The sequence below is a fragment of the Hemitrygon akajei genome, chromosome 1 (assembly GCF_048418815.1).
Source record: "Hemitrygon akajei chromosome 1, sHemAka1.3, whole genome shotgun sequence".
NCBI lineage: Eukaryota > Metazoa > Chordata > Chondrichthyes > Myliobatiformes > Dasyatidae > Hemitrygon > Hemitrygon akajei.
Window position 1 is genome coordinate 48,494,401 of NC_133124.1, and position 26,540 is coordinate 48,520,940.

General features: G+C 40.6%; 1 protein-coding gene across 4 annotated transcripts in view; it reads right to left on the minus strand.

Annotated features, from left to right (window-relative positions):
• The window catches only part of sntg1 (syntrophin, gamma 1), a 435,268-nt gene that overhangs the window by 216,820 nt on the left and 191,908 nt on the right, over positions 1 to 26,540 (minus strand). The window lies entirely within an intron of this gene.

A 26,540-nucleotide genomic window follows, 5' to 3' on the forward strand; every position in this document is an offset into this window, starting at 1 on the left:
TGAATATGCACATATCATGTGGTGATTGCATTTACGTCAACATGATATTTTTACCCATCACAGAAAAACACTGATATCTTTCTCATCTGGTATTGAAACCAAAAATATTAGAAACATTTAGCAGCATCTGCAAAAAGTGAAGGCAATATACTTCATAGAGCCATGGAAAATTACAGGCCATTCAACCCTTCTAGTCGGGGTAAAACCATTTAAACTACCTACTCCCATTGACCTGCTCCGGGACCATAGCACACCTGACCCCTACCATCCATATACCTATCCAAATCTCTCCTAAATGAAATCGAGTTTGCATGCACCATTTGCAATAGCAGCTCACGCCACACTCTCATGACCTTTGAGTAAAGAAATTTCCCCTTAACCCATGACCTCTAGTCGTTGACCCACCCAGCACAGTGGAAAAAGCCTGCTTGTATTTACCCTATCTAATTCCCTCATAATTTTGCATACCTTTATCAAATCTTCCCTCAGTATTCTACATTCCAAAGAATAAAGTATGAACCTATTCAATTGTTTCTTATAACTTGGGTTCTCCAGACCCAGCAATGCCCTAGTAAATTTTCTCTGTACTCTTTCAACCTTATTTACATCTTTCCTCCAGGTAGGTGACCAAAACTGCACACAATACTCCAAATTATGCCTCACCAACATCTTATACAACTTCAGCATAACATCCCATCTCCTGGTTCTCAGTACTTTGATTTATGAAGGCCAACGTGCCAAAGGCTTTCTTTACGACCCTATGCTGCCGCTGGCAACGTCTCTTTGTTTCACCACACTCCTCAGTGCCCAACCATTTATTGTCCAAGGCCTACTCTGGTTGGTTCTACCAAAGTGCAACACTTTGCACTTATCTGCTTTAAATTCAATCTGCCATGTTTCAGCACATTTTTTCCAGTAGATTCAGAGCCCGCTGCAAGCGCTGATAAAATTCCCTCACTGTCAACTACGCACCCAATCTTGGTGTCTTCTACAAATCTGCTGAAAATAACAAGCAGTTTTCCATAATGGCTCAGGCATATATTTTGGCACACCCAATTACGTACCTGTAGAGATAATATCAAGCCTGCAGGTTTATCCATCCAATCTGCCCATTCATGAATAGAGCACTGATAAGCGAAAATATAAGTAAAATATGGAAGAATATTTCAAGGAACTGTGGTGGCAAAAACATTCAAATGAATTGCGCATTTTACTATGTCAAATTTTGTTCTAAAGTGTATTCTGATGGCTTAAAAAAATTCTAATACTGTCAGAATCCAGTTGACTGATGAAGACCTAATTTTCAATTAAACATTTACATTGGACATTTACTATCTGTACCACACCTAATTTTATATAACTCTATCAAATCCCCCCTCTTTCTTCTACACTCTAGTCATAACCTATTCAACATTTTCCTATACCTCAGGTCCTCACATCCTTATAAGTTTTTTCTGCATCCTTTCAATCTTATTGGCATCTTGCCTGTAGGTAGGTGACCAAAATTGCACATAATACTCCATATTAGGTCTCCACATTAACGTCCCAACTCCTGTTCTCAATACTTTGACTTATGAAGGCCAATGTGCCAAAAGCTTCCTTTACAACATTATCTACTGGTGACACCACTTTCAAGGAATTGTGGATCTGTATTTCCAATTCTCTCTGTTCTACCACCAACCAGGTAAGTCCTACTTTGGCTTGTCCTCCATAAAGTGCAAAACCTCACAGATGTCTGCATCAAATTCCATCTGGCATGTTTCTGCCCATTATCCAAGCTGGTCCAGATCCCACTCCAGGCTATGATAGTCTTCCTCACTATCCACTGCACCTCCAATCTTGATGTCATCTGCCAATTTAACAGATTATCATCCAGATCATTGATACAGATGACAAATGACACTGATCCCTGTGGCACACTGTTGAGCACAGGCCACCAGTAATTAATCTACTACCACTCTCCACAAGTATGGTTAGACAAGATTTACCACTCAGAAATCCATGTCAACTATCCCTAATCATTTACTCTATCCACTACATTAGAATAACATCCAATAACTAACCCATTACTGATGTTAGTCTCAGTAGTCTATAATTTTTGGCTTATTCTTTGAGCCTTTCTTAAACAACTGAACAACATTAACTGTCCTCCAATCCTCCAGCACCTCACCCATGGCTAAGCACATTTTAAATGTCTCTGCTAGGACCCCTGCAATTTCTGCATTAGCCTCCTACAGGGTATGAGAGAACACCTTGGCAGGCCCTAGGGAGTTATCCACCCTAATTTGCCTCAAGACAGCAAACATCTCTTCCTCTGTAATCTGTACAGGGTCCATGAGCTCACTGCTGTTTTGTCTCACTTCTATAGACTCTGTGTCCATGTCCAGATAAATAGCATTGCCTATTGCTAAAGCTCACCTCCACTGTATCTTTCCTCTGCAAGGTCCTTCCTTCCGACAGTATCCAAGTAGATCTATTGTTGAGAGAAATGGCCACAAGGGTACTCTGCACTGGCTGACTATCCACTCCCCCCTCCATTCCAGCTCCAATTCCTTAACACTTTCTGAAAGCTACAGTTGGATGCATTCTTACAGGTGTAACCTTTGGAGACACTGGAGGTCTCCCTACCTTCCACGTCCCACAAGATGAGTATTCCACAGTACAACATTCAGTTGTGCAATGAGAAAGAATGAAAGACAAACAAGAAAAAAATCTACCTATAGCCTTTGCATCTCATCGCCAAAACCTCAGTGAGCCAAAGCTTGAACTCCCCACTTTAATACTGATGGGCTCCCACAATGGCCGATTTGCTTAATCCTTAAAACCATACGGCATAGGAACAGAACTGGGCCATTTGGAGCATTGAGTCTGCTCCACATGCCATCATGGCTGAATCGTTATCCCTTTCAATCCCATTCTCTTGCCTTCTCCCCTTAACTTTCGATGCCCTGATTAGTCAAGAACCTATAAACTTCTGCATTAAAGATACTCAATGACTTTGCCCCCCCCCCCCCCCCCACAGCCATCTGTGGCAATGAATGCCACAGATTCACTACCCTCTAGCTAAAAAAATTCCTCATCTGTTCTAAATGGATGTCCCTCTGTTCTGAGGCTGTGCCCTCAAATCCCAGAATTACCCACTATAGGAAATATCCTCCCCACCCACATCTACGTTATTTGGCCCTTTCAATATTCAACAGGTTTCAATGAGATCCCTTCTCATTCTTCTAAACTCCAGCAAGTACAGGCCCAGAGGCATCAAACTCTCCTATGTTGACCCTTTCATTTCTGCAATCATAGAATATAGAAAATCAGCACATCACAGGCCCTTCAGCCCCCAATGTTGTGCGGACCATGCAACCTACTCTAGAAACTGCCTAGAATTTCCCTAGTGCATTGCCCTCTATTTTTCTAAGCTTCATGTACCTATCTAAGAGTCTCTTAAAAGACCCTGTTTTACCCTCTACCATCTTCACCGGCAGTGCATTCTACGCACCCACCATTCTCTGGGTGAAAAGCTTACCTCTGACATCCCCTTGTACTTACTTCCAAGCATTTTAAAACTATGCCCCCCTCATTTTAGCCATTTCAGCCCTAGGAAAAAGCCTCTGACTATCCACATGATCAATGCCTCTAGTAATACCTGTGTAGCACCAGTCTTACCGTGTGTAACTAGTCATCACACTCGTTAGAGAAAATCAAATTACACTAGGTGCTGATAGGCCCACAGAAGAATCCGGGTATCAGAAGGAGGCAGTGAATGGAAACCACACACTTCTAGAAATAAGGTTTTGTTTATAAGAAAAAATAGTATGTACAAAATATTTACATGAGCCATATCAATTCAAAATACAAACATTCTATTTAGGTTCCAAATCTTAGATATCAAACCACAACAAATTCCTTTTTAACTAGAATCAGTGATATTCATTAGAATAACCTTTGTTACTCCAATTTCTCTAACTAACTAGATCTAATGTTATTCCCTATTTAAAAGTTTACAGACTAAACTTCCATTTTTATTTAACCCTAGTTAGTTAGAAAACCAAATATAATTCTTATTCTCAAGTATTATAGTTAACTTCAGTTTCAATTCCAGGCAGTATATTTACAAGTGTAAATTCAAATTCAAAAATTATATGTACTGTACACAATTTAATTCCTTTCACGACAATTCTCCAACATCACAATGCTTAAACAAAGTAAATCTCATTAACTTATCAAAGCCTTTGCAAAAATAATCAGTTCTTGCAAAAAATTCAACTCGGATTCTTTGAATGAAAGTAAGCATATATCCAACCATATTAAATCCTCTGCATCATTCCACATTTTGTTCCCACGCTGGTTCTTCACTTTGGGTGGCTCACCATCTTGTTTCTTGAATTTGTTAGAAAAAAATAGTTTATCATCCACAGAAAGTCAATTCACCAGCTTGTACCAAAACTTGCCCAAATCCCTTAGTATGATTTTATGGAACTAATTCCCCACTACACGGTAGGGGTTGTGGACTCTGGTCTCTGCCAATATTGTCTCGTTAAAGCTGCTGTATGTAATAGCTATAGCTTTAATAAATCTTTAAATCGCTATTGTCTCTCTTCCAGGGGTTTCACTCTGAGTGTTTCAAGTTAGTAGGGTAAAGAGACTCTCTATTAATTCCACTCAGCAATTCATGTCTTCAGCTTCTAATCATTGCTGCATTTCTCTCCTTGTCCATCCTGTGTCCAGCTTGCATAGCGTTTTTTTTTCCAAAGGCTTTTTAAAAAAAAAATCAGTAAACCTTGTTTTCATCCCTCCGCAGGTAGAACTTTCTAACATTACAACTTGGGGTTTAATTAACCTGGGTTACACTCTCATCACCTTATACACCTCTATCAAGTTGTCTCACATTCTCCGTTGCTCCAAGGAGAACAGGCCAAGTTCACTCAACCTATTCTCACAAGGCATGCCCTCCAATCCAGGCAACATCATTGTAAATCTCCTCTGCACTCTCTCTATAGTATCCACATCCTTCCTACAATGTGGTGACAAAAACAGAACGCAGTACTCCAAGTGAGATCTACGTAAGGTCTTGTCATTCTTGTCAACCTCCTCTGGACTCTCTTCAATGGGCAGCACATCCTTTTTTAGATAAGGGGCCCAAAACTGCTCAAGATAGTTCAAGTCTGAGCAATACCTTAGAAACCCTCAGCATTGCATCCTTACACTTGCACTCTAGTCCTCTCAAAATGAGTGAAAATGTTGCATTTGCCTTCGTTATCATCAACTCCGCATGCGAGTTCGCCCTTCAGGAATCCTGCACGAGAACTCTCAAGTTCCTTTGCACCTCTGATTTTTAAATAATCGCCCCTTTTAGAAAATAGTTTACACCTTTATTTCTTCTAACAAAGTGGATGACCGTACATTTCCCTACGTGATAATTCATACACCACTTCTTTGCCCTTCTCCCAATTGTCTATGTCCTTCTGCAGGCTCACTGCTTCTTCACTGTTACCTGCCCATCCGCCTATTTTCATAATGTCTGAAAACCTGGCGACAAAGCCATCAGTTCTGTCATCCCAGACATTGATATATAACATGAAAAGCAGCGGCCCCAACTCTGACTCCTGTGGAACACCATTAGTTACTGGCAGCCAACTAGAAAAGGTACGCTTTACTCACACTCTTTGTTCCTGCCAGGTAGCCAACCTCCTATTCCTGCTAGGTTCTTTCCTGTAATACGCTGGGCTCTTAGCTTGTTACGCAGCCTCACATGTGGCATCTTGTCAAAGGCCTTTTTGAAAATCCATGTAAACACAATCCACTGACTCTCCTTTGTCTACTGTTTGTTATTTCCTCAAAGAATTCCAACATATCTGTCATGCAAATCTGACACAGAAACCATGCTGACTTTGGTCTCTAAGAATCCTGATACCTCATTTTTAATAGACCCCAAATCATTCCAACCACTGAATTCAGGCTAACTGGCATATAATTTCCTTTCTTCTGCCTCACTTCCTTCTGAAAGAGTGGAGTGACATTTGCAAGTTTCCAGTCCAGAATCTAGTGATTCGTGAAAGATCCTTACTAATGCCTCCACAATCTCTTCAGCCACCTCTTTCAAACCCTGAGGTGTAGTTCAGGTGACTTGCCTACCTTCAGAACTTGCAGCTTCCCCAGCACCTCCTCCTTAGTAATAGTGATGAATTTCTGGCATTCTGCTAGTGTCTTCCACAGTGAAAACAGATGCAAACTATTTTATAAATTCATCCACCATTTCTTTGTCACAAGTTACTGCCTTGCCACTGTCATTTTCCAGCGATTCGCAATGCACTCTCGCCCCCTTTTACTCTTTATATATCTGAAATAACTTTTGTCTTCCTCTTTTATATTATTGGCTAGCTTACCTTCTTCATATTTCACCTTTTCTCTCCTCATAGCTTTTTAGACGCCTTTTTCAGAACTTCCGTCTGTAACTGCCCAAGCCCGTTGAGCCAAAGCCTCCTATTCTAACACTGGAGCACTCCAACAATGAACTCTCTGCTTACACCTCCCTTCTCTTTATTGGTTCAAATAAAACTAATTTGTGACGAGTTTGGTTCTTTTCAAATGGCTCCACCTCGCAATAATATCTATACATCTCCCTCTACCTCCCAATGAGATCTGTTCTTTAATATGGCTCCCACCTTGCACCAATGTCTCTCTATCTCTGTCACTTGCTACTTTTAATTAAAACTAACCTCTTATTTGACCCTTGCCAAGTGCCTAAATATGCACAACCCAACATCTCGGGATCTGTGGTGCACAGAATACCCTAACGACACCCGCCTGCTTCTTTTGAATTCTCTCTTCTGCAATGCAATCGATGTCTCCTGGGGAACTATGATGTGCAGAATTAGAATAATTTATTGGAACACTGTAAATCTGAGTAATCTTGATATTTAGTTTACTACAAATAAATCAAAGATAATTAAGCTTCACAATGAGTGAACTGAATGCATGGTCAATAGCTAATGTGTTTATGCCTCTGCTGAATTTGCCATGAGATATCTGTGTTCTTATTTAGAGTAGCAAGTAGCAGCTTCCAGTGCTGGAACCATTCAGATGAAAGTAGCTGAGTGTGGATCAGATACATCTTAACCAGGTAAGACTCTTCTTGCACAAAGTTGCATATAGGCAATCAATAAGAGGACTGTGCATAAAATAATTTCTCCACACATCAGCAATGTCTATTTTCAATACCTAGCTACATGACATTGCTACACACAAGACCATAACACCAGAAGACATAGAAGCAGAATTAGGTCATTAGGACCAACAACTTTGCTCTACCATTCCATCTTGGTTGATTTATTATCCCTCTCCTGCCTTCTCCCCATAACCATTGATGCCCTGACTAACTAATCATGATCCGATCAAACTCTGCTTCAGATACACTCAATGACTTTGCCCCACGGTCTGTGGCAATGAATTCCAGTGAGAGAAATTCCTCCTCATCTCTAAATGGACAACCCTCTATTCAACCATACACATTTAACAGCTAAATGAAAAGTTGTTCCTCATTGGCCAAGTAAAACACAGTACATATATCACATACAGCACGTAATATTTACACAATAACAGTAACAGATCAAAAAAGTACTCTGTAGATGTTGTCAAAATAATATGTACTAGGTGGTAGCAGGGTGATCAGAATTCTCACAGGCATTGTTCTGAGCAACACGTACAACACGCTGGAGGAACTCAGCAGGTCGGGCAGCATCCGTGGAAATGAACAGTCAATGTTTCAGGCCGAGACCCTTCGTCAGGACTGGAGAGGGAGGGGGCAGGGGCCATATACAGAAGGTGGGGGGGGGGGGGGGGAGGGTGGGAAGGAGAAGGATGGGCGGTGCCAGGTGAAAAACCAGTAAGGGGAAAGATCAAGGGGTGAGGGAGGGGATAGGCAGGAAAGGTGAAGGAGGCAGAAGCATGAGGGAGGTGATAGGCAGCTGGAGGAGGAGGCAGAGTGAAACTGGGATGGGGGTAGGGAGGGGAAGGGAATTACCAGAAGTTAGAGAATTCAATGTTCATGCCAAGGGGTTGGAGACTACCCAGACAGTATATGAGGTGTTGCCAACCTGAGTTTGGCCTCATCATGGCAGTAGAGGAGGCCATGTATGGACATATCCGAATGGGAATGTGAAGCAGAGTTGAAGTGGGTGGCAACCGGGAGATCCTGTCTCCTGCAGTGTACAAAGCAGAGGTGCTCGACGAAGCGGTCCCCCAATCTGCATCGGGTCTGCACCGGGAGCACCAGATGCAATAGATGACCCCGACAGACTCACAAGTGAAGTGTTGCCTCACCTGGAAGGACTGTTTGGGGCCCTGAATGGTGGTAAGAGAGGAGGTGTAGGGACAGGTTTAGCACTTACGCCTGCAGGGATAAGTGCCAGGTGGGAGATCTGTGGGGAGGGACGTGTGGACCAGGCAGTCACGGAGGGAACGATCCCCGTGGAAAGTAGAGAGGGGCAAAGAGGGAAAGATGTGCTTGGTGGTGGGGTCCTGTTGAAGGTGGCGGAAGTTGCGGAGGATAATGTGCTTGTTGTGGTCATTGTTTTTATACTACTGTGCCTACTGCCCGATGGTAGGAGGTCAAGGAGACGGTGGGATGGATCAGAGGGTCCTTCCCAATGCTGAGGGCTCTGCGAATACTCCACTTCCGGTTTATGTGCTGGATAAGGCAGAGAGAGACTGCGGCGATTTGCTCAGCAGTTCTCATAATTTGTTGCAAGATCTTGAAGTCAGATGACTTCTTATTATTTATTTTTTCTCAGCTCAAGCTGGTAAAACCTGTGGTACGGGTATAGCCAAGCACACTCAGTCATATTGCTAGGAACTTGTGGACTATTCTAGTGTGTTTATACTGTTGTGGTTTTCTAAAGATTTACATAGGTAATGCTGTGTAACCCTGATTGTTTAATGCTATTGTGTAGTGCCTTTGAGATGATACCAGTTGTAGATATCGGGGCAATGTTTACTTTACTTAAATTCCAAAGTCTTTAAATTTCCTCTTTTAATTCAGCATATTTCTGGTGTTTTTTTTAACCTTCTAATTTTTGTAAGTTATGTATGTTTGGAATGGCTATATATAAGCTGTTCTTGCTTGTTTAACCTGTATTAATATATCCAAATGGTTATTGTGGATTGTCCTATCTGTAATAACAGATCAGTATTAATATAATTTGTTGTATTCTGTTTTAAATCTTGTATTTATAGTAAGGGTTGATTTCATTTACAAGTTTCTATTTTAAAGCAAGTGTTTGATGAATGATGTTTGGCATTTGATTGTGTCTGTAAGTAATCATGTGAAACTGCTATGGGATTGTGTAATGTGTTGGATTGTTTCTGTTTTCTCCTTGGCATTTTCTAAATTTATCATCTTGAATTTGTTGGTCTTTTATTATGCAATTTCAATCATTTTTGTGTTAACCACCTGGTCCTAAATTGCTGCAAGGAATACTTCTGTTTCTAGGAAGAGGTCTCCAACCAGGCGTTTGACATTTCCTTGACGACAGGCTGCATCACTGTCTGGTATAGTGGGGTGGGGGGGAGGGGGGTGGGAAGCTACTGCAGAGGACGAAAAGCAACTGCAGAGGGTTCTAAATTTAGTCAGCCCCATCTTGGGTACTGGCCTACAAAGTACCCAGGACATCTTTAGGGAGCAGTGTCTTAGAAAGACAGCATCTATTATTCAAGACCTCCAGCGCCCAGGGTATGCCCTTTTCTCACTGTTACCATCAGGTAGGAGATACTCCCGGACAGTGGTGTCTGAAGAGAGGATGCTGTCCAAGTTGCATGCCATCTTGGACAATGACTCCCATCCACTCCATGATGTGCTGGTTAGGCACAGGAGTACGTTCAGCCAGAGACTCATTCCACCAAGATGTAACACTGAGCGTCATAGGAAGTCATTCCTGCCTGTGGCCATCAAACTTTACAACTCCTCCCTCAGCGTGTCAGACACCCTGAGCCAATAGGCTGGTCCTGGACTTATTTCCACTTGGCATGATTAACTTATTATTATTTATGGGTTTATATTGCTACATTTCTACACTATTCTTGGTTGGTGCAGCTGTAACGAAACCCAATTTCCCTCGGGATCAATAAAGTATGTCTGTCTGTCTGTCAGAAGCCTGAACGCAGACTCAGCGATTCAGGAACAGCTTCTTCCCCTCTGCCATCCGATTCCTAAATGGACATTGAACCCCTGAACACTATCTCACTTTTTTTTAATATATATTATTTGTTTTTGCACGATTTTTACTCTATTCAATATACGTATACTGTAATTGACATTTATTTATTCTTTATTTAGGTTTTTTTCTCTGCTAGATTATGTATTGCATTGAACTGCTGCTGCTAAGTTAACAAATTTCACGACACATGCCGGTGATAATAAATCTGATTCTGATTCTGATCTAGTCTGCTCTGATAATAGGGATGTCTTTCATAGAGGGTCATATTCTTCCATTCTATAACTTTTTTTTCAATACTGATAATGTCTTCATTTTTCTGGATTGTGGTCTCAGAATTAAGTTTAGTGATCAGAATTCTTATCAGAATTGCATACGCTCGCAAGGAGTGCTGAATCCGGTTTTCATTGATAAAAGTGTATCCTTAGAAGATTTATCTGGCTGTTGTGTGGATTTTTAATGTCTGTTAATCCTCTTTCCCTGTTTTCTGAAATTTGTCATTTCAGTCCTTATTTTTCTTTCTAACTTTTCCAGATTGGTTTTAGACAAAGATATTATGCCAAAAGAACACATTACTATGGTGATGGTCATGATGATGATGATGATTATTATTATTACTACTGCTGTTTTGCAAAGTGCTTTAAAAATGTAGGGAAGAATTTGCATAATATCAGGGACAATGCTGTAGTCAGCATGGACCAGATGGGCCGAAAGGCCCATTTCTATGCTGTTCTACTCTACAACTCTATTTATGTCTAATTGTATCTACCTCCCATTTTAAAGGAAAGAGTCTAGGCTGGGCACCCCATTTTATAAGAAATACTTAAACAAACTTAGATTCTTTCCCAAGAGTAGCTCACATCATTCAAGTAGTTTTGATATGTTGCCATTAATAGCTCTTTGTGAACTCAGTACTCCACAATCAACAAGGTGAAAATGACATGATAAAATTTTTAAAATAAATATAACTATGGAATAACTAACACCTGGGAAACTGGAGATGACTCACTTCCTCTGTTATGAAATAGTGGATATATATCTCACACATGGTCCTAACCGGAAGACCACAGTCTGTGTGGATTGGTGATAACATCTCCTCTTTGCTGATGATCAACACTAGCGCAGCTCAGGGGAGTGTGTTTGGCCCACAGCTCTGCTCTCTATATACACATGACTGTGCGGCTAGGCATAGCTCAAATACCATCTATAAATTTGCAAATTGATAGAACCATTGTGGGTAGAATCTCAGGTGGTGACAAGAGGGCGTACAGGAATGAGACATGCAAATTAGTGGAGTGGTGCCACAGCAACAACCTGGCACTCAATGTCAGTAGGAAAAAAGAGCTGATTGTGGACTTCAGCAAGGGTAAGACGAAGGAACACACACCAATCCTCATAGGGGGATCAGAAGTGGAGAGAGTGAGCAGCTTCAAGTTCCTGGGTGTCAAGATCTCTGAGGATCTAACCTGGTCCCAACATATCAATGTAGTTATAAAGAAGGCAAGACAGCGGCTATACTTTATTAAGAGTTTGAAGCGATTTGGCATGTCAACAAACACACTCAAAAACTTCCATAGTTGTATTGTGGAGAGCATACTGACAGGCTGCATCACTGTCGGGTATGGAGGGGCTACTGCACAGGACCGAAAGAAGGTGCAGAAGGTTGTAAATCTAGATAGCTCCATCTTGTGCACTATCCTACAAAGTACCAAGGACACCTTTAGGGAGCAGTGTATCAGAAAGACAGTGTCCATTATTAAGGACCTCCAGCACCCAGGGCATGCTCTTTTCTCAGTGTTACCATCAGATAGAAGGTACAGAAGCCTGAAGGCGCACACTTCGTGATTCAGGAACAGCTTCTTCCCCTCTGCCATCTGATTCCTAAATGGACATTGAATCTTTGGACACTACCTCACTATTTTTAAAAAATATACAGTATTTCTGTTTTTGCACTTTTTTAATCTATTCAATATATGTAATTTATTTATTTTTATTTTATTTATTATCATTTTCTCTCTGCTAGATTATGTATTGCATTGAACCGCTGCTGCTAAGTTAACAAATTTCACGTCACATGCCGGTGATAATAAACCTGATTCTGATTCCGACATGGACATGTCCACTAGAAAAATTACAGTGGACTTTGTCTAATTTATATTACAAATTACAACAGCATCTCCTCACTATTGCACTGATATGACATCGTGGATTATAATCTGAAAATTCTCAGAGCTGAGATTAAACATGTACCCTTCCATAGATGTACTGTGAAAGCATTCTAATGGTTGCATCACTGTCTGGTGCAGAGGGGCCACTGTACAGTTGCTGCATGATCTTATCCAGTGTCATGATGGGCTCTACCCTCTCCACCATCAAGGAAACCTTCAAAATTTGATGCCACAAAAGGCAGCATCCATATTAAGAACCACCACCAGCCAGGACACGCCTTCTTCTTATGACTACCACCAAAGAGGGGGTATAGGAGCCTGAAGATACACACTCAACATTGTGGGAACAGCTTCTTCCCCTCCACCATCCAATTTCTAAATGGGCAATAAACCCATGAAGATTACCTCACCTTTTTGCTCTTTTTTTCCACTACTTATTTTTTATATGTATTTCTTGTAATTTATGGAATATATTTGGTGTATTGCACTGCATTGCAAAATAACAAATTTCATAACATATGTCAGTGACAATAAACCAGATTCTGGATCTCTGATCAATGACTCCTCAACTTGGGTCGTTCGGTGTTCATTTAATGTATTTTAAACCCTAGAGAGTAAATTGCAGAGTTTCTACTGTAACTGCTAAAGACTAACAAATAGATTTATGGGCATGAACAGATTCTAATCCCCTGCTGCTGCTCTGCTGCTGTGACGCCTCCACTGCCCTTGATTTTCATAAGAGCTTTTAGGCGAATATTTGTGAGATGCCAAAATTACTTCCACCAGAAATAATAAGGATTGTTTGTCTAATAATAAATTATAGAATTGCTTTCTAGACTCTGAAAGACCACATACATCTACTAAATACCGACAAAACATGGAAGGATCACCATCTCAAATCAGAAGCGAGTTTAATAAGGACAACAGGCAAATCCACATACAAATGAAGGCAACTCCTTCATACAAAGGTGTTGCATATTTGGAATGAACTGCCAGAAGTAGTGGAACATCTGGAACATGCAAAAGCCATCTATGTATTTCAGTACCTGGCTAGGAGAGGTTTAGACAGCGAAGAGCAAAACGCAAGCAAATGAGACTTACTCATAGTCAGCGTGGACAAGTTGAGTCAAAGGGCTGATTGCGTATTGTAAAGCTTGATGGCAACCCAGCTTTTCAGAATTGCGGTGCTTGTAAAAGCTGCATCCTGATTGGTTAAAAACTATCTAATCAGACCTCGGCCCTTAGCAGTGCTCCAGGCCTGGGGAACTGAACCAGTCTGAAGTGCTGATGAGAGTTTTGTGTTGACACACTATAAAAGGGAACTCAAAGATGGACTGGTGTACACTTTGGACCATGTTGTCATCTTATATGCACAAGGATTGGTTGATCACAGATAAGATAAAGTGCTGGTAGGATGTGTGCTGATTGTGAGGAAAATGCAAAGATAAATTAAGGCCTGGAAGCTACAGAATATGACAATTTCTTGGAGCTGTAATGTGCTTTCCTTATTTATCCATCGAAGTAATTATTGTCCTAAAGCAATAATTCCAGAAAACAATATGATGCTATTGGTCTTTATATCCCTGTGCAAATTCAAGTGGTAGCAGTCAGCTCTCTGTAGGCTTTCACTTCCCACATTCCACAAAGAAATAAAGCCTCATAATTATTAATAAACAACTTCAAATTCCTCTTCATTTTATACATCTCTGGAGTCTTGTCTCTTTAATGCTTAAAAGTAACACCAGTTCCACAATCCAGTAAGTTAATTATCCACTTTGTATCTTGACACTCTTGCTTGATAATTTTTATCCACATACATAGTAAATGAATTAGCTTTCAATCTGTTGCTCAAACAAAAATCTGTGATTGGTAATTCCGAGAAATTACTTTGCTATGAAATGCTTTGATTTATGTTAATTATTTTAAGCTGATGAATGAAGTGAACAAAAATGCAAGTAATTAAGATTACATTAATTATTGGTTCAATAGTAATAAGCTCTCACCTGTTTAATATAGTTGCTCATTTATTTATTTTGAATGAGCTGACGACTGCAATAAAATTGCTCCTCGCATTGATCAGCCTGTTTAGGTATTCTTGAATACAGGGCTCCCACCTGGAGCAGCAGATGAGTCATGGGTATGGGCATATTAAATCAATTTTACATCCCTCTTACCCTACAGCAAATGTTGCTATAGAAACAGAAAATACTGGAAGTGCTCAGTTGATCAGACAGCATTTGTGGAAAAAGAAATTTCAGCCCTTCGGCTTCTCGTTTCACAAATGCTTACTCCTGAATATTTCCAACATTTTCTGATTTGTATATGATTTCCAGTGTCTGCAATTTTTCACTTTTCAATAATTTTTTCTTCCTATCAACAAAGGATCATCGGTAGAAGTTAGTCGTAGACATTTCAGATACCATGTACAGCTACTGTCTAGAGAATTGTGGGATTATTTTACTTCCTGCAGCGCAGGGATTTTGTTACAGAAGTTATTTTATTCACATGTAAAGAAGGTAACATTAATACACAGAACATAGAAATCTACAGCACATTACAGGCCCTTCAGCCCACAATGTTGTGCCGACCATGTAACCTACTCTAGAAACTGCCTAGAATTTCCCTACCGCATAGCCCTCTAGTTTCCTAAGCTCCATGTACCTATCCAGGAGTCTCTTAAAAGATGCTATTGTATCTGCCTCCACCACCGTTGCTGCCAGTGCACCCACCACTGTCTGTGTGGAAAAAAAAACTTACCTCTGACATCCCCCTTGTAGCCATTTCCAAGCACCTTAAAACTATGCCCCTCATTTTGGCCACTTCAGCCCTGGGGAAAAGCCTCTGGCTATCCACACGATCAATGCCTCTCATCATCTTATACACCTCTATCGGGTCATCTCTCATCCTCCGTTGCTCCAAGGAGAAAAGGCCAAGTTAACTCAACCTATTCTTATAAGGCATTAACAGATTCAAAGATGATATGCATTCAAATATTAGCTTTATCACATTTGCATCAAAATATTAAAACGTACAGTGAAATGTGAGATATTTTGCGAGGGCAGCCACAGGTATCACCACATTTAATGGCACCAAAATAGCATGGCCACAACTTACTAACCCCAACGGTATAACATTGGAATACAGGAGGAAACCAGAGCAACTGGAATAAACCCAGTCCATCATGGGGAGAATGTACAAACTCCTTACAGACAGAGCTGAAACTGGCACCCCAACTGATGATCGCTGACACATTAAAGCAATCTTACTTCTCTCTATGCTGCCGTGCCACCCATCTAAACAAGCTTTGGCTATGACATTTACTTTTTTTCCCATTCCAGAGGTACACTATGAATCCCTTTTAGAAGTGCAGAAAAGTCGTCGAACAAATTGACAGAAAGCAGCACAACGGATGTGTACTCAGAGACGCACAGACCCTCCAAGTTAAAAGGCTATCTAGACAGAGGTCAGTAGAAAAGTCAAAACAAGCGGACTTTTGCTCAAAATTTCCTTATCAGATACTTCTAATGCCGCCACATAATTTGAATTGAGACAAAAATATGGTCCTATCCCCACCCCTTCCATTCCACTATCCGCTTTGGAGCAGATCCCTTGGCCAACATATCCACAATGACCATTGTAAACGTAGCTGTATTAACCCAATTTTAAGCACTTGGTCCATCATCTTACATGCACAAGTGATTCAAGCATATTCAAGATAATTCATGAGTGTTCTGAGAGTATCTGCCTCCACCACCCCTTGAGGCACCGCTTTCCAGATTCCAACTGATTCCGATTGAAAAGATTCGTCTCAGATCCTGTTTAAACCTCTTACCCTAAATTTGTGTCCTCTAATTTTAAATACTCCTTCTGGTAAAAATGTTTCTTCTATCTCCCCCCCCATTATTTTATATTCCTCTATGATGTCCCTTTATAGTCTCATTCACCCCAATCTCCCCTTATAATTGGAAAACTCCATCTCAGTCAACATCCTGGTGAATCTTCCCTGCATTATCTCCAGTTCAGTCATGACCTTCCTACTGAGTGGGTAATCCAAGTACTGCAGTAGTCCATCTCCCACCCTCATCCTCATCACGTTCTACAGGGGTTGTATTGAGAGTATCCTGAGCAGCTGCATCACTGCCCGATTCAGAAATTGCACCATCTCGGATCGCAAGACCCTACAGTGGATAGTGAGGTCAGCTGAGAAGATCATTGGGGTCTCTTCCCACCATCATGGACGTTTACACTACACGCTGCATCCGCAAAGCAAACAGCATTTTGAAGGACCCATGCACCCCTCATACAATCTCTTCTCCCTCCTGCCATCTAGGAAAAGGCTCCAAAGCATTCGGGCCCTCATGACCAGACTATGTAACAGTTTCTTCCCCCAAGCTATCAGACTCCTCAATACCATCAGAGTCTGGACTGACACCTTACTGCCCTATTGTCCTGTTTATTATTTATTGTAATGCCTGCACTGTTTTGTGCACTTTATGCAGTCCTGGGTAGGCCCTGGAAAGGAATGGAGGGTTATGGGCTGAGTGCGGGTCAGTGGGACTAGGTGAGAGTAATCGTTTGGCACGGACTAGGAGGGCCGAGATGGCCTGTTTCCATGCTGTAATTGTTGTATGGTTATATGGTCTGTAGTCTAGTGTAGTTGTTGTGTGTTTTTTTTTTGTTTTTTTTTTTTTTACATAGTTCAGTCTAGTTTTTGTACTGTGTCATGTAACACCTTTTTCCTGAAAAGCATTGTCTCATTTTGACTATTGTTATGTACCCGTGACATGTGATGGTGGTGTACTTGTCACGTGACAGATGTTGAAGCTATACTGGACTTGAGGTAATGGTCTTGTGATGGTGGAGTGACGTCATTTTCCCCACCAGTAGAGGTCATGTGATAGGTTTTTTTTAAACAGGATATAAAAGGAGGACCCCTCCCTGTGAGGAGGGGAAGTTTGTGGCTGGATTTGCCATGTTGACTTCATGCCACTGCGTGATTTAATGTTATGACGCAGTTTAGTTGAAAGATGAAGTTTTATTTAATGCCTAAAGTTTAAAAGGTCCTTGCCAGCAGTTTTTTTTATAATACTGCTAGTTGAGAATTAGTGGAGAGTGAAGATCAGAGTTCGGGAGATAAAAGATCAAGGAAAGTCGATTTCGACCGTGAAACAGGTTCGATCTTGTTTGATCCTCATTCGGAAGGAATTCGTTGACTGTCCCCGTGTTAATCTCTGTGAATAGCAGAAAGGATTGAGTACAGTGTTGTAAAGGAAAGTTCAGTGCCTTTAAGCCGTTTCATTTGTCCATCTCTGTAAATTCTTCGTGGGAAAAGTTCGATTTGGGAACCGAAGCAACATGACGTGAAAGAGAATTTAAATCGTCTTAAAAAGTCTCTCCCTTAAATGGACTGTAAGCATTTTGAACTTTTGCAATACTACTTTGAAGAACTGCTTTTGCAACATCGCTTTAAGAACTGTTTAAGCTGCCTTGCTTTAAGAACTTTTCGAGCTGCTGCACAGCAGCTGATTTCTGGTTATGTTAGTGATTTGTTTACTTTTGGGGGGGGTTGTTTTCAGTGTTTAATAAACGTGTTGTTTGTTATAAAAACCCCTGCCTCACTCACATATTTATTGTTGCTTGAATCCGTAACATTATGCACTGTACCAGCAGTTATGGTCGAAATGACAATAAAAGTGACTTGACTTGACCAAAGTAGATGCTATCAGATGCTATAATAGGAATCACATTAGCACTGCACTCAGAAACCCCCAAGCATTATAGGCAGACTTGCCCGAAGTGTAATGGAGGTACCTTGGATATGAAGATTCTGTTTATTGTGAGAGTTTGGACAGAATGGGCTTGTTTTCTCTGGTGTAAAAGAGGCTGAGGGATGACCTGAGTGAGATATATAAAATTAAAGGAGGCAAAGATAGAGTTGACAGTGAGAATCAGTATCCCATTTGTGAATGTCAAAACCAAGAATGCATAAATTTGTGTGTGAAAGGAGCTTTAAGGAGGAATTGAACAACAGTTTAAAAAAAAACACAGAAAATGATTGAACATGCTGCCACCAGAGGTAGTGGTGTCAGTGTCGTAGAGACATCTAGACAGGCACCATAGAAGAATGTACAGGAGGTACCTGTTTTGATGCTATCAGGAAGGATCTGGTAAGTGTGGATTGGGACAGGCTGTTTTCTGGCAAAGATGTACTTGCAAGTGGGAGGGCTTCACATGTGGAATTTTGATAGCACAAAGCTTGTATGTGCCTGTCAGAATAAAAGGTAAACATAACAAGTGTTGGGGACTTTAACTTTCAAGAGATATTGTGACCCTGGTCAAAAGAAAAAAGGAAATGCTTAGCAGGATTAGGCAGGTAGGAATAAATGAGGTGCTTATGGACTCTAAGAAATGCAAGAGAACACTAGAAAAAAGAGCAGGAGGGCTGAAAAGGCATGAATTTGCTCTTAGCAGACAAGGTGAAGGAGAATCCCAAGACGTTCCCAAGATATGTTAAGAGCAAAAGGATTACAAGAGACAAAATTGGTCCCCTGGAAAATAAAGAATGGTAATCCCTGTGTGGAGCCAAAACAAATGAGGAGATCATAAATAATATTTTTGCATTTGTATATACTCAGGAAATGGGCACAGAGTCTACAGAAGTTCTGCAAAGTGGCATCAAATTTATGGAGCCTGTTACAGATTACCAAGGAGGAGGTATTTCCTATCCTGAGGCAAATTAGGGTAGATAAATCCTCAGGGCCTGACAAGGTGTTCCCTTGGACCCAATGGGCAACAAGCACAGAAATTGCCAGGACCCTAGCAGAGATACTTAAATCATCCTTAGCAAAAGGAGAAGTACCAGAGGATTAAAGGATAGTCAGTGTTGTTCTGCTGTTTAAAAAAGGCTGTAAACAGAAACCAGGGAACTATAGGCCAGTGAGTCTGACATCAATAAAGGGAAAGCTATTGGAAGGCATTCTAAGGGACTGGATATATAAATATTTAGATAGGCATGGACTGATTATGGATAGTCAGCATAGCTTTGTGCATGGTAGGTCATGTCTAACCATTCTTATAGAGTTTTTCAAGGAAGTTACCAGAAAAGTGGATGAAGGCAAGGCAGTGGATGTTGCCTACATGAACTTTAGTAAGGCATTTGACAAAGTACCGCATGGGAGGTTGCTCAAAAAGGTTCAGTTGCAAGTTCATTCAAGATGAGGCAGTAAACTGGATTTGTAGAAGAAGCCAGAAAGTGATAGCTTATGATTGCCTGTCCAACTGGAAGCAGGTGATTAGTGGAATGCCACAGATATCGGTGCCAAGTCCATTGTTGCTTGTCATTTATATAATGATCTGGATGATAATGTGGTTAACTAGATTAGCACGTTTGCAGATGACACCAAGTTTAGGGGGTGTAGTGGACAGCAAGGAAGGCTATCGTGGCTTGCAGAGGGATCTGCATCAGGTGTAAAATGGGCTGAAAAATGGCAGATAGAATTTCATGCGGACAAGTTCAAGCTGTTGTACTTTGGTAGGACCAACCAGGGTAGATATTACATAGTGAATGATAAGGCACTGAGGAGTGTGGTAGAACAAAGGTCTCTAGGATTATAGATCCATAATTCATTGAAAGTGGTGTCACAGATAGATAGGGTCATAAAGCAATGTATTGAGTACAGATATAATATCTTATATCTTGTATAAGATATTGATGAGGCCTAATTTGGAGTATTGTGTGCAATTATGGTCACCTACCTACAGGAAAGATATAAATAAAGCTGAAAGAGTACGGAGAAGATTTGCAAGGGTGTTGCTAAGTCTGGAGAACCTAAGTTATAAGGAAAGATTTAATAGGTTAGTGTTTTATTGCTTTGAGTGTAGAAAATTGAGAGATGTTATAGGAGTATACAAAATTATGATGGGTATAGATAGGGTAAATACAAGCAGACTTTTTCAAGTGAGGTTGAGTGGGACTACAACCAGAGGTCATAGATTAAGGGTGAAAGATGCAAAGTTTAAGGAGTAAATGAGGGGAAACTTCACTTACAGCATTGTGAGAGTGTGGAATGAGCTGCCAGCACAAGTGGTGCATGCAAGCTCAATTTCAGCACTTACGAGAAGTTTGGATAGGTACGTAGATGGTAGGAGTCTGGAGGGCTGTGGTCCTGGTGCAGGTTGATGAGAGTAGGCCATTTAAATGTTTTCAAATGGACTAGATGGGCCAAAGGGCCTGTTTCTGGGCTGTATTTTTCTGTGATGCTATAACTCTATGAGATCAGCAGGTTTTAAGATACTCCAACTACCCCATCCAGCACCAAAAATCATTCCATGGTCAAAGTCACTTAGCTCACATTTCTTCCCCCATTTTGGTGTTTGGACTGAAAAACAACTAAACCTCTTGACCATATATGCAGCATATTTTTAATGTATTGAGCTGCTGCCACATGTTTGGCTGATCAGATTTTGCATTAATGAGGTATACAGGTGTACCTAATAAAGTGGCCACTGAGTGTAGCTTTCATGTGGGTAAGTGGAATTAACGTAAATAGGCAAAAAGGTTGGCATGGATGCAGTGCACTGACTTTATGATTCTAGGTAGGACTCCTTTAGGAGTTCAGGAGATTTAACTGAATTTTAGAAAATAACTTAGCAGAACACTCAGAAATGTATTTCCAAAATAGCACATACTGAGTTACACGAGCTACAGAGGAGTATACAGGATGAAATATATGAACACTATGGAATATATTAATGAGTAAATTACATAAGTACCATAGTATAGATTACCTGAGTAATGGAAAAATCAGTTATTTAAGGATGGCATTTGAAGTGGCCCAAGTAATTAGAAAGAATTTATTGTAAGCTTTGCAATAAGAATTATCCAGACTTGGAAAATAAAGTCACCCAAGCACAAAGAATAAATATCCTATACACTACTGAATGAAAAAATCTGACAACTACAGAAGTAATGAGTACTATAGAATAAAATACACAAGCAGTACCAGAAGTGCAAAGATATTCAAACTCCTCACATTATGCTATCCAAACACTACTGAAGTAAATTTCCAAGCACAACATTAAAAAGCTTATGAGTGCAATGCAACCCAGAAGTCTGATTCGCCCAAGCATACTGATTGAGCAATTTGGGCACAGCAGATGAGTTGCTCGAGCACTGCAGATCGAATTGCCCATGAACCACAAATCGAGTTAATTACTAAGGAAGGGTCTACCTGATCACTAATGAAGGAAACACCAGCACACTAAGCGACAAGTTAACCAAGGACTATGAGGTGAATTACCCAAGCATTAAAGAACAATTACTTTAAAAGCACAGACTACGTTTATGGAACAATGAAGAACAATTAGTTTCAGCACTAGAGATGGAAAAAGCTGGACAAATCATCTGTGTGCAATAGAGTAAGATACCCAAAGTGTATAGAATTATTTACATGAGATGTACAAAATGAGTTAGCCAAGTACAAATGAATGAGAGATCTGAACATTACCAAATGAGATACTTGTGTGTCAGGGAAGCAGAGGACTACAAACAAGAGAAAATCTGCAGATGCTGGAAATCCAAGGAACACACACAAAATGCTGGAAGAACTCAGCAGGTCAGGCAGCATCTATGGAAAAGAGTATACAGGCGGCATTTCAGGCTGAGACCCTTCATCAGGACTAGAGAAAAAAAGATGAGAAAGAGTGAGAAGGTGGGGAGGGGAGGAATAAATACAATGTAGTGAATCCAGGATTCAGGATGGGGGGGGGAGGTGTGAGGTAAAGAGCTGGGAAGTTGATTGGTGAAAGAGGTAAAGGGCTGGAGAAGGGGGATTCTGATAGGAGAGGGCAGAATGCCATGGAAAAGAGGAAGGGGGAGGAGCAACAGAGGGAAGTGATGGGCAGCTAAGTAAATAAGGTAACAGAGGGAAACGGGAATGGTGGGCGGTAGGTCCATTACCAGAAGTTGATGTTTATGCCATCAGGCTGGACACTACCCAGGTGGAATATATGATGTTGTTCCTCCACTCTGTGTGTGGCCCCTTTGTGGCTGTACAGGAGGCCTTGGAATGAGAAAGGGAATGGAATTAAAATGGGTGGCCTGTGGGAAATATCAGAACGGGAAGGGGAAGTAATTCCACTTGCCACTCCCATTCCAACAGCTCAGTCCGTGGCCTCCTCCACTGCTGCAAAGAGGCCATGCACAGGTTGGAGGAGCCACACCTTATATTCCAGCTGGGTGGCCTCCAACGTGATGCCATGATCATCAGTTTCTCAAGCTTCCAGTAATGCACCACCCCTTGCCATTCCCACTTCCCCCTCTTAGTACATCTCTTTACCTGCCCATCACCTCCCTCTGGTTCTCCTCTCTTTCCCTCACTTCCATGACTTTCTGTCCTCTCCTATCAGACTTCCCCTTCTCCAGCCCTTTATCTTTCATCAATCGACTTCCCAGCTCTTTACTTCAGCTCTCCCACCTCCCCCCTCCGAGTTTCACCTATCACCTACTACCTCATTTCTTCTTCCCCTCTTACTCTGACTTCTCATCTTTTTCCTCCAGTTCTGATGAAGGGTTTCAGCCCAAAACATTGACTGTGTACTCTTTTCCATAGATGCTGCCTGGCCTGCAGCATTTTGTGTGTGAAGCACAGAACTGCAGGTCGTTATTTGAACAATGCAGCATGAAATAGCTAAGCATTACAGTAGAAACTACCTGAGCACTACAGATTGAATTATCCAAGCAGTGCAAATACCCAAGAAATATAGAATACATTAGCCAACTACCCCAGAAGGAATAAATGGGGCAGTAGACTTTGTTGCCAATGAAACTCGGAATGAAACTTCCAAGTACCACAGTTGAAACTTTCTAAGTGCATCCCAAATGAATTGCTAAAGCACCGCAGAATGTAAACTGAACACAATAGAATAATTTCCCTGAACATTACAGATTGAGTTACTTAAATGCTACAGATTAAATTAACCAAGCAATACAGAATTAATTATCCAAGAACTGAACAAGGAATTACCAGAGTACAGCAGAATAAATCACCCAATTCCTAAAGCAAGAATGAACCTTTTGCTGTTACTCAAGCACTACAACTATAAAGAACAGACAATAGAGAATAATTTACACAAGTGCAATAGAATGAAATGTCTGAAACTATAGCATATATTACTTCAGCACTACAGAATCTCCTAAGCAACACCTAGACTCAGTGGCCATTTTATTAAGTACACTGCCCATTAATGCAAATATCTAATCAGCCAATCATATGGCAGCAACTCAATGCATAAAAGCATGCAGACATGGTCAAGTGGTCCAGTTGTTGATCAGACCAATATAAGAATGGGGATGAAATATGATCTAAGTGGCTTTGACCATGGAATAATAGTTGGTGTCAGGTGGGGTCGTTTGAGTATCTCAGAACCTGCTGATCTCCTGAGATTTTCATGGACATCATCCCTGGAGTTTACGGAGAATGGTGCAAAATATGAAAAAGAAAAGCCAGTGAGCTGCAGTTCTGTGGGCGAAAATGGCTAGAGGTGATTGGCCAGACTGGTTCAAGCAGACAGGAAGGTGACAGCAACAGACTGCCACAAACATGCACTCAGTGGCCACTTTGTACGGTGCAGGAGATATCTAACCAAGAGGCCACAGAGTGCATTTCACCTGTGAACTAGGGAATAAGCTAATTGTTCACCACAGCAGAAATTATCCAGGAATAAAAGAATGAGTGACTTGATGACTAGAGATACAATTAAATTAAAATTAAAGATAGTTATTTATATGAGAAATGCAGCATGAGTCACACAAGTAACATCAAATGAACTATTCAAGTACCTCAGAAGGAATTACCCAAATACACAAAAACCCAAGAGGAGTGGGGGAAGCTCATCTGCCCATCAAGCCAGCCCTCCTAATCAATATTTATTTATCTGAGATACAGCACAGAATAAGCCCTTATTCCTCTTCGAGCCACACCACACAGATATCCCCCATTTTAATCCTAGCCTAATCATGGGACAATTTATAATGACAAATTAACCTGCCGACAGGTACGTCTTTGAAATGTGGGAAGAAACCAGAGCACCCGGAGGAAACCCACTTGGTCATGGGGAGAACATACAAGCTTCTTATTGGCAGCAGCGGGAATTGAACCCCGTTGTGCTAACATACTATGCTACCAAATATATTCACAGCTGATTGATGTATTAAAGAATGCATTATTGTAATGCAGGACTGCAAGTATTCTGAGTTCTGCAAAATGGACTGAAAAATGCATTACCAGAGTGCAAGAGAATGAACCACTGAAATACTACATAATCAATTAACCAAATGCCCAAGTACTAATAAATGATTAACAAAGTGCTAGATAATGAACTCTTCAAATTCTAAAGGATAAATTAACTAAGCACTAGAGAAACACACATAATGCTGGTGGAACGCAGCAGGTCAGGCAGCATTTATAGGAAGAAGTACAGTCGACGTATCGGGCCGAGACCCTTCGTCAGTCCTGAATTTGCTTGATTGTTCATGAATTAAATACCATGATACTACAGGATGATTGTCTTGAGCACCATACGAAAGAGAACCCAAGCACTGTGTTAGAACATTTAAGTGTTAGAGAATAAATTACCAAAGTACTACTGAACCAAACACCAAAGCCCGAGAGAATGCACTAATTGAATACGAGAGTGAATTTTTCACATTCTATGGAGTACTAACTCACAGTGTACAGAATGAGCATCCTGAACAAGTATCAAGTGTGACAGAATGGATTACCAAAGCACAGATAATCAAACCCAAACTCGGTAAAATTACCAGAAATCTGCACAATGAATTATGCAAGTACTACAGAGTAAATTACCAAACACGGCGGAATTAATTACCTAAGTGTTCAAGAATTAATTACCAGAATGCTAGAGAACACAAAAGCTGAACCTCAAGAATGAATTAACTACACATGATATGAATAATATCTCAAATGCTGCAGAATCTGATACCCCAACTGCACAGAATAAATTTCCTGGGCACTACAGAATGCATTACCAAGTACTAGGAAATGAATTCCCAAAGTACTACAGAATGACTTTTAGAGTACAACAGAAGAAACAACCCAATCATCATATGCGAAGAATCTTAACTGAGGACTGGAGAATGAATTACCCTGTGTGACAGAATATTATTTTCTGAGCAATTTCCTGAGGGAATGAATTCCCCAAATGGTACATCTTGGGTTACTAAGTCCAGAGAATGATTTCCTGACCACTACCAAATACCCAAAATCTGCAAAGTGAATTAGTTAAGCATTGCAGAATGAATAAACCAACACACAGAATAAATCACTTGCACCAGAGAATGAATTTCTCATGCTCTACAACAATCAACTAGTTGAGAATGAATTACCGATATACTACAGAATCAACTGCTCCAAAGTAAGAGACTGAATTAACCACTTACTTTAAAACAAATTACCGAGTTCTAGAGGATGAGTTAACTGAGTGCTGGAGAAAGAATAGCTCCTCTTCTATAGAATACAATACCCATCCTCTACTGAATGCATATCCCAATTGCAATAGAACAAATTACCCAAGAACTGTAGAATGGAATTAACCGAGAGCCAGAGAATGAATTACCCATCCATTAAAGAACACATTATCCAAATCTATGCAATTAATTAGTTAAATGCAAGAAAATAAATTTTGCAAGCACAACAGAATATGATACCCACCCTTCACTGAAGGAATTACCTGGGCACTATAGAATTAATTGAGCTTGTTCGATACAATATGATACTCTCCCACTAAAAGATGAATTACCTCAAAAATGACACACCTTAGGAATAGGTGAATAAGATAGGAAACTACCCTTACGGTATCAGAATCAGATTTAATATCACTGCCATGTGTCATGAGATTTGTTGTTTTGAGGCAACAGTACTATACATATATAAAATGCCAGTTAATTGGGCCATTGTTTAATTGGCAGCTGTATATTAGAGACAGCTTAGAGTGAGATCTTTGTTTTTGTTAAAACACCTGGTGAAGAAAGCCATTGAATTAAATGAGGGGGAAAGAATTTAAACTCAAAGTAAAAACTGGAATTTGATTGTAAACAAGGTGGGACAGTGGAAACTTGATTGGGTGAGGACTAACCAATCAGGAG